Raw genomic sequence first — 9,163 nt, 5'->3', positions numbered from 1 at the left:
TCATCAGGAATTAGTCTGATTCTCATAAGGAGTGTGCAGCCTAGATCCCTTGCATGTGCAGTTCAGAATAGGGTTCATGTTCCTATGAAAATCTAATGCCACTGCTGATGTGACAGTGGCATTACCGCTCAGGCGGTAATACTTGCTGGCTTCTTTGTTCATCTCCTGCTCTGCGGCCCAGTTCCTAGCAGGTTAAGAACTGGTACCCATCCACTGCCTGGGGATTGGAACCACTGCTTTGAATCCTAGGTTACTTATAATACCTAGATTCCTAGGTTACTTATAATACCTAGTACAGTGCCTACATATAACTTTATTGGTGTGGATTTGACTTAGTATTTGACTCAGGGAAAATTCAAGTTTTGCTTTTTGGAACTTTGTGAAATTTAACGTATTTTTGAATATTTTAAATCTGAGTTTGGTTAAATCCACAGACACAGAACCCATGGATATGGAAGGCCCATAATAATATACACAATGGAATATTATACAGACTTAAAAAGGAAGGTAATCCTGTCTCATGCTCCAACATGGATGAATCTTGAGTGCTAAGTGAAAGAAGCCAGTCAAAAAATGACTGTGTGATTTCACTTACATGAGTAAAGTAGAAAAATTCATAGAAACAGAAAATAGAATGGTATTTACTAGGGTGTGGAGGGAAGGGGAAAAATGGAGAGTTGTTTAATGGCTATAGAGATTCCATTTTGCATGATGCAAAAGTTCTGGGGATCTGTTCCACAACATTGTGAATATATTTAATGGTACTAAAATATATGCTTAAAAATGACCAAGTTGGTAAATTTTGTTGTGTGTTTTAATATAATTTTTTTTTTTTGAAACAGGGTCTCACTCTGTTGCCCAGGCTGGAGGACAGTGGCACCATCTTGGCTGACTGCAACCTCAGCCTCTTGGGCTCAGGCGACCCTCCCACTTCAGCCTCCCAAGTAGCTGGGACTACAGGCATGCACTACCACACCCAGCTAATTTTTATATTTTTTTGTAGAGATGAGGTTTTGCTATGTTGCCCAGGCTGGTCTTGAATTCTTAGGCTCAAGCAATCCTCCTGCCTCAGCTGGGATTACAGGCATGAGCTACTGCATCCAGCCTGCAATTTTTAAAACATCAAAATAAATGTAAAGGCTATATCTTAGATTTTTTTTTTAACTAATTAAAAATAGTAAAATTTTCTCTTATAGCACAGTGGTCATGCCTGTAATCCTAACACTTTTGGAGGCTGAAGTGGGAGGATCACTTGAGCCCAGGAGTTTGAGACCAGCTTGGGCATCATTCCCCTAGGCCTGCCCTGTTCCCAACCTCTGGTAACCATCATTTTACTTTCTACCTCCATGAGATCAACTTTCTTGTCTCCCACATATGAGTAAGAATATGTGATGCTTGTGTTTCTGTCCCTGGCTTATTTCACTTAACATAATGACCTCCAGTTCCATCCATTTTGGTGTAGAATAACAGGATTTAATTATGTTTTTATGGCTGAATAATATTCCACTGTGTATATATAGGATATTTTATTCATTCATCCACTGATGGATACTTAGGTTGATTCCAGGTTTTGGCTATTGTGAACAGTGCTACTACAATAAACATTAGGGCACAAGTATTCCTTTGGTATACTGATTTTTTTTTTCTTGAGAAGGAGTCTTGCTCTATCACTCAGACTGGAGTGCAGTGGCACGATCTTGGCTCACTGCAACCTCAGCCTCCCAGGTTCAAATGATTTTCCTGCCTCAGCCTCCCAAGTAGCTGGGATTACAGGTGTGCATCACTACATCTGGCTAAGTTTTGTATTTTTAGTAGAGACAGGGTTTCACCATGTTGGCCAGGCTGGTCTCGAACTCTTGACCTCAAGTGTTCCACCAGCCTCAGCCTCCCAAAGTGCTGGGTTATAGGCATGAGCCACCACACCCCGCCTGATTTCCTTTCCTTTGGATAGATACCAAGTTGTAGGATTACTTCATTGTATGGCAGTTCGATTTGTAGTTTTAAAAAGAACCTCCGTATCATTTTCCACAATTGCTGTACTAATTTACATTCCCAGCAGCAGTGTATAAGAACTGCCTTTTCTCCACATCTTGCCTTTTTTTTTTTTTTTTGTCACTTTATTGAATTTGTTTATTCTAAGTTTTTTGGTGAAGTCTTTAGAATGTTCTATATTTAAGATCATCTTGTCTGTAAAGAGGGATAATTTGCCTTTCTGTTTTCCAATTTGGATGCCTATTTCTTTATCTTGCCTGATTCTAAGACTTCCACTACTATGTTAATATGAGAGGTGAAAGTAGGCATTTGATTCATGTTTCAGTTCTTAGAGGAAAGACTTTCAGCTTTCCCCTATTCATTATGATGCTAGCTGTGGGTTTGTAATATGTGGCCTATATTATGTTGAGGTATGTTTTTTCTGTGCCTAATTTGTTGACAGTTTTTATCAGGATGGGATGTTAACTTATATCAAATGCTTTTCCTGCATCTATTGAGAGGATCATAGTTTTTGTCTTTCAATCTGTTGATGTGATATATCACATGTATTGATTTGCATATGTTCAACCTCTTTTGCATCCCTGAGGTAGAGCCCATTGATCACGGTATCTTTTTGATGTGTTGCTAAGTTCAGTTTGCTAGTACTCTTGAAGATTTTTACTGTATGTTCTTAAGGGACTTTTTGGCTGTTGTTTCCTTGGTATCAGAGTAATGCTGGTCTCATAGATTAAGTTTGAAATAATTCCTGCCTCTTCATGTTTTTGGAATAATTTGAGAATTAATGTTAGTTGTTCTTTTGAAGTTGAATGTAGCAGCAATGCCATCTGGTCCTAGATTTTTCACTCTTGGGAGACTTTTTATTATGGATTCAATCTCGTTACTTATTATTAGTCTGTTCAGGTTTTGTATTCCTTTTTTTTTGAAGATTGAAAAATTGCTTATTTATTTAAAAAAACTTCTGAATTAAATAGGGAAATGGCAATAACTGGTATATACATTAATTCAAAATATTTTCACTGAGCACTAAATAGAATAGTTTCCAATCTTTTCACTAAAAACCCCTTTTAAAGAATGCCTAAAACTGGCCAGGCGCGATGGCTCAGGCCTGTAATCCCAACACTTTGGGAGGCTGAGATGGGCAGATCACGAGGTCAGGAGTTTGAGACCAGCCTGGCCAACACAGTGAAACCCCATCTCTACTAAAAAATACAAAAAAAAAAAAAAAAAAAAATTAGCTGGGCATGGTGGCAGGCACCTGTAATCCCAGATACTCAGGAGGTTGAGGCAGAATTGCTTGAACCTGGGAGGCTGAGGTTGCAATGAGCCGAGATGGCATCATTGCACTCCAGCCCTGGCAACCGTGTGAGACTCTGTCTCAAAAAAAAAAAAAAAGAAGGGCCAAGTGCGGTGGCTCATGCCTATAATCCCAGCACTTTGGGAGGCCAAGTTGGCTGGATCACAAGGTCAGGATTTCAAGATCAGCCTGGCTAAGATGTTGAAACCCCGTCTCTACTAAAAATACAAAAAATTAGCCAGGCGTGGTGGCACGTGCCTGTAATCCCAGCTACTCTGGAGGCTGAGGCAGAGAATTGCTTAAACCTGGAGGGGCGGAGGTTGCAATGAGCCAAGATCGCGCCACTGCACTACAGCCTGGGCAACAGAGTGAGACTCCGTCTCAAAAAAAAAAAAAAAAAAAAAAAAAGAAAAAGAAAAAAAAAATGCCTAAAACTTAGTTTATTTCGGTCTTTAATCAAGAAATCTAAAGCTGCTAATCAGAGTTTTTGAATCACCATTAGATGACTAGGCTAACAACCTTGAGGTAATATAGTGTGGGTTTTAAAAGCTTTGTTTAAACTATACATTCTAACAGAGGGGATTCATTGGTCTCAGGCAATTAATCACAGGTTCAATGCCAGATACTGTATATACACAGACAAAACAGAGTAATAGGTATCATTTATAAGGATAAATAACATATGGTCCTGGTATATTCAAAGGGAATAATGTCTAATATTTATGGGTGTACAATTAGTGATGGGCAGGGAGACAGATACAAATGACTAACCCACAAGGGAGAACCTAACAAGGACAATAGAAGAGATAAAAGTCCTGTGCCCTAGGGATGCAGCAGAAAAGGTGCTGGGAGACGTTAGGGACCAGGTGGCATCTAGGTCAGATCAAGATATGAATGGATGTCAGTGTGTGTGGGAGGGACCTTCAAGGCTGGAGAAAACAAAGCGAGCCAAAACACTGAGCCACAGGAGTACTCCCTGCTCAGATGACAGTGAAGCATTTGTTCTGAGTAAAAAGATGTAATCTAATAAAAGACTGCATAAAACACTGGAAAACCTCACACAATGAGAGCTGGAAACAATGCTTGTATTTCTTAACAGCAATTCAACAGAGTATCTGAGGTGGCCTGTGGAAGGAACAAGAGAGCAACATATCTTCCCAAAGGCAGAGGCGCCGCATGCTCTTGGTGGAGGTTAAGTAGCCAAGGATCGCACCCGCAAGCCCACCTCCACCCTGAGACCCCAGTCCCTTGGAATCAAATCCACAGCAAAAATCTTCCTTAATGGAAAATCTCTCTCTTCCCAAAATGTAAAATAAAAACAATATAAGCAAACAAAACTGAAAACAAAAAAAGATAATCAGAGCAAGCTTTAGCCTCTCATACTTCACCTATGCCCCGACTGCCATGTTACTGAGAACAGGGTCTGTTCCATTACTTAAATGGATTCCTTATTGCAGAACATGACAAAATTTAGCATATCACTGATCCTACTATGTCCCTCCCTATATATAAAAAAAGTAAACAAACACTACACAAAATATAACCTTACCCTGAATAAAAGTCAGCATCAACCTAAGGATCCTACTGTAATGTGACTACCCTAACCCAGGAAACAATCCTATTCTGACCTATTCACACAAAAAATCCCCATTCTAAGAGCTTTGGAAGCATTACAAACATTGTTGCATTAGATTCCTCTTCTGAAGTATTCTGAAGTCTTGAAACACAGCAAATTTACATATTTTTCTATACTACCACTGAAGGGTAATTATCATAAAAGGCCTACAACCAAAATCCTAATCCCCTGATTCTCAGGCTATTGCAATTTTTTTCCCCTCAGATCAAATAATAGGAAATACACACAAAAAATTGAAAAGCCATACAAACATAAAAACACAGAATCTATAAGTGTCACCACACTAACAGTCTTAACTATGCTAAAGAGAAAAAGAATTTGGTTTACTCAAGCTCTGGGCATTTTATAAAGTACTTAAGACATTAACAGCTTATAAAAATAGTGAAAAAAATTTAGGTGGGAGCATAAAACTAACTCGTTCATTCAAAATCCCAAGTTCACAAGAAGGGATTTGTGGCAAACTGTCTGCACAGGGCGGCCTCAGACACTAGCCCAATCTTGGGCTGATGGCCTTTACCTTTGTGCTCAGGTCAGCTTCTGGGGTGCAGGGATGTTGGCAGATGCCTGCTTGAGGTATGCGGAGGAGCCCTGAGGGCTGCTGGCTGGTGTTCTGTGCTGCACATTTGATGCCCTTCGGCCCCTGTTGCCAATGCCTCAGCTTTGTCAAGTGCTTCTGGACAGTGTGTGTTTCTGTTGTAATTCATTCCTTAGTTCTGAGACATCCTCTTTGGTAACTTGCTCTGGTGTCTGGACAAATAATTGCAATCGTTTTCTGTAGGAAAACATTCTGCCTGTGTTGCAATATCCAGAAACTCCTAGATATACTGATCAACACCAGTTTAAATGTTTTCCTGATCATTGCCATTGACAGTCCTGACTCACCAGAGAAGCTAAGCCAGCTTTGAAAGATGACTCCAACTCATTCACCTGGTACTGTTAGTAGGTCTCAGAGTGTCTGGTGCTGCCTGAAGAAGTGAAGCCTGGCCCTGGAGCTCCAATGTGGATGGTGGGATCCCTGGTAGCTGCTAAGAGAACATACCACCTAGTGGAGCCACCATGTCTAGAATAGCCTGTATTTCTTTATGATTCAATCTTGTTATATAAAATGCATCTAGGAATTTATTCATTTCCTCTAGGTTTTCCACTTTGTTAGTGTGTAGTTGCTCATAAGAGTCTCTAATGATCTTTTGCATTTTTGTGGAATCAGTTGTAATGTTTTCTTTTTCATTTCTATTTATTTGAGCTTCCTCTTTGTATTGTTGGTTAGTCTGGCTACTGGTTTATTTTCTTTATTAAAAAAACAAAACAAAACAAAACAAAAAAACACATAACTTTCCCTGTGATTGTTTCCTTGTAGATTTTGTCTCTATTTTGTTTTATTCTGCTCTGATCTTTATTATGTCTTCCTTTTACTAATTTGGGGTTTGGTTTTTCTTTCCTTGAGGTGTCTCATTAGGTTATTTGAAGTCTTTCTGCTTTTTGACTCTAGTTATTGTTACAAATTTCCCTCATGGCAATGCTTTTGTTGTATCCCATAGGTTTTGAGATGTGTGTTTCCAACATTTTTTACTTGAAGAAATGTTTTTATTTCCTTCTTAATTTCTTCATTGACCATCATTCAGGAATATGTTAATTTCCATGTATTTGTAGTTTCTAAAGTTCCTCTTGTTATTGATATGTAGTTTTATTCCACTGTTGTCTGAGAAGATACTAGATGTGATTTAAATTTTTTTTTTTTTTTTTGAGACGGAGTCTCGCTCTATCGCCCACACTGGAGTGCAGTGGCGGATCTTGGCTCACTACAAGCTCCACCTCGTGGGTTCACGCCGTTCTCCTGCCTCAGCCTCCTGAGTAGCTGGGACTACAGGTGCCCGCCACCATGCCCAGCTAATTTTTTGTATTTTTACTAGAGACAGGGTTTCACCATATTAGCCAGGACGGTCTTGAACTCCTGACCTTGTGATCCGTCCGCCTCAGCGTCCCAAAGTTCTGGGATTACAGGCCTCAATTTTCAAAAATTTGTTGAGGCCAGGCTTGGTGACTCACGCCTGTAATCCCAGTGTTTTGGGAATCTGAAGCTCCTTAAGTGGGAGGATTGTTTGAGGCCCAGAGTTTGAGACAAGACTGGGCAACATAGTGAGACACTGTCTCTACAAAACGTTGAAAATTAACTAGGCATTGTGGTGTGCACCTGTAGTCCTTATTACTTGGGAGGCTGAAGAGGGGATCATTTGAGCTCAAGAGTTCAAGGCTGCAGTGAGCTATGATAACAGCACTGCACTCCTGCCTGGATGACAGAGCGAGACCCTGTCTTTAAAAAAAAAAAAAAATGTTGAGACTTGTTTTGTGGCCTAATGTATTAGGTTTACCCTGGAGAATGTTCCATGTGCTGATGAGAAGAATGTGTGTTCTACAGCTGTTGGATAAAAGATTCTGAATATCTGTTAGGTCCATTTGGTCTAAAGTGCAGTTTAAATCCAATGTTTGTTGATTTTTCTGTTTAGATGATCCAATGCTGACAGTGGAATGAAGTTCTCAATAGTTATTGTCTTGGAATCTTTATTTTTTATAGTATTTGCTTTATGTAGCTGAGTGCTCTGTTGTTGGATACATATATATTTAGAGTTGTTATCTACTCTTACACTCCGATAGCATTTTTGCTATGAAGTGAATCTCCTGGGTTGGATGTTATATTACTTGGTATTTCATGTCTTTGGATCAGGCATGAGTAATAGTGCTGGCTGAGCCTTACAGGACTAGAAAGGCAAATCCATGTTTGGAATAAATCCAGGTATTTATCCCTGTGAGGTTGAATCACTGTTTTTTAGAGGCTGGCAGGTGGCTGATGTAGTCAGTTTGTCCCCAGGTAAATAGTTTATTTTCTTGAGGAATACTGTCATATTAGGGACTCAACTTTCTGCTGATACATGCTGGGTAGTTCTTGGCAATTTTTTTTTTTTTTTTTTTTTTTTGAGATGGAGTCTCGCTGTCACCCAGGCTGGAGTGCAGTGGCGCGATCTCGGCTCACTGCACGCTCCGCCTCCCGGATTCACACCATTCTCCTGCCTCAGCTTCCCGAGTAGCTGGGACTACAGGCACCCGCCACCACACCTGGCTAATTTTTTGTATTTTTAGTAGAGACTAGGTTTCACCGTGTTAGCCAGGATGGTCTCGATCTCCTGACCTCGTGATCCACTTGCCTCAGCCTCCCAAAGTGCTGGGGTTACAAGTGTAATCCCAAATATAATTATGTATTTATATAATTATATTATATATGTGTGTGTGTGTGTGCGCATATGTATTTGTCGAGCTTTCCTGTTCATCATTATATTGTGCATTGCCCATTTAATCAGCACAGTCAGTGAAATGACAGTTTCTACTTTGTTGCTCCTATTAGGATGTGTGTTTTTTTTTTAGAATGTTAGTAATGTTGCAGAAACTAATTCAACCTTTTTTTTTTTTGTTTTTGTTTAGACAAGGTCTCACTGTTGCCCAGACTTGAGTGCAGTGGTGTGGTCACAGCTCACTGCAGCCTCAACTTCCCAGCCTCAGGTGATCCTCCCATCTGAGCCTCCCAAGTAGTTTGGACTACAGGCATGTGCCGCCACACCTGGCTAGTTTTCTGTAGAGATGGGATTTTGCCACTTTGGCCAGGCTGGTCTTGAACTCCTGCACTTAAGCGATCCACTCAACTTGGCATCAGAAAGTGTTGGGATTATAGGCATGAACCGCTGTGTCTAATCTCTAATTCAACTGTTTTACTTCACTTCTCCATATGCACATTCTACCAGTGCACTAACTTCATGTTGAGTAAGAAACAGGGAAGAAGTAGCTATGAGTTGCCTTATGTTTCCAATCCCATCTGTGTGATCATTTTCCTGCTCAAAAGGAACTTGAGCAGGAAATGCGTTGACCAGGTTCCTTGGCTGTTTATGCTAAGATGTTGTCTTCTGAATTCAAATCAAATTCTGGGTCCAAATGGACAGTGGTCTCTTGGGGCTGTCAGTGTCCCTGATTACTCAGATGTAAATGTGTTTAATATGGAAGAGAAGCACAGAATTCTGGTGAACCCACAATGTGCAGTGAAACTCAAAATGAGTATGAGGAAAGTTATGGAAGTTGAAGGGCAAGCATCACAAATACCATTTACAAAAGGATAGGCATATTGCATGTATCTTCCCTGTGCTGGACAGGGGTTGTGTACAGCTATGTAGGGCACATGTGCATTAAGCTGGCCTTAA

General features: G+C 40.2%; 1 pseudogene; it reads right to left on the bottom strand.

Annotated features, from left to right (window-relative positions):
- Window positions 1-3,883: 3,883 nt before the first annotated feature.
- On the bottom strand, window positions 3,884-7,246 carry LOC119622836 (mediator of RNA polymerase II transcription subunit 28 pseudogene; annotated as a pseudogene).
- Window positions 7,247-9,163: the final 1,917 nt, after the last annotated feature.

The sequence above is a fragment of the Chlorocebus sabaeus genome, chromosome 2 (genome assembly GCF_047675955.1).
Source record: "Chlorocebus sabaeus isolate Y175 chromosome 2, mChlSab1.0.hap1, whole genome shotgun sequence".
In the NCBI taxonomy this organism is placed as follows: Eukaryota; Metazoa; Chordata; class Mammalia; order Primates; family Cercopithecidae; genus Chlorocebus; species Chlorocebus sabaeus.
Note: the sequence above shows the minus strand (reverse complement) of the source record. Positions and strands in the feature narration are given on the sequence as shown.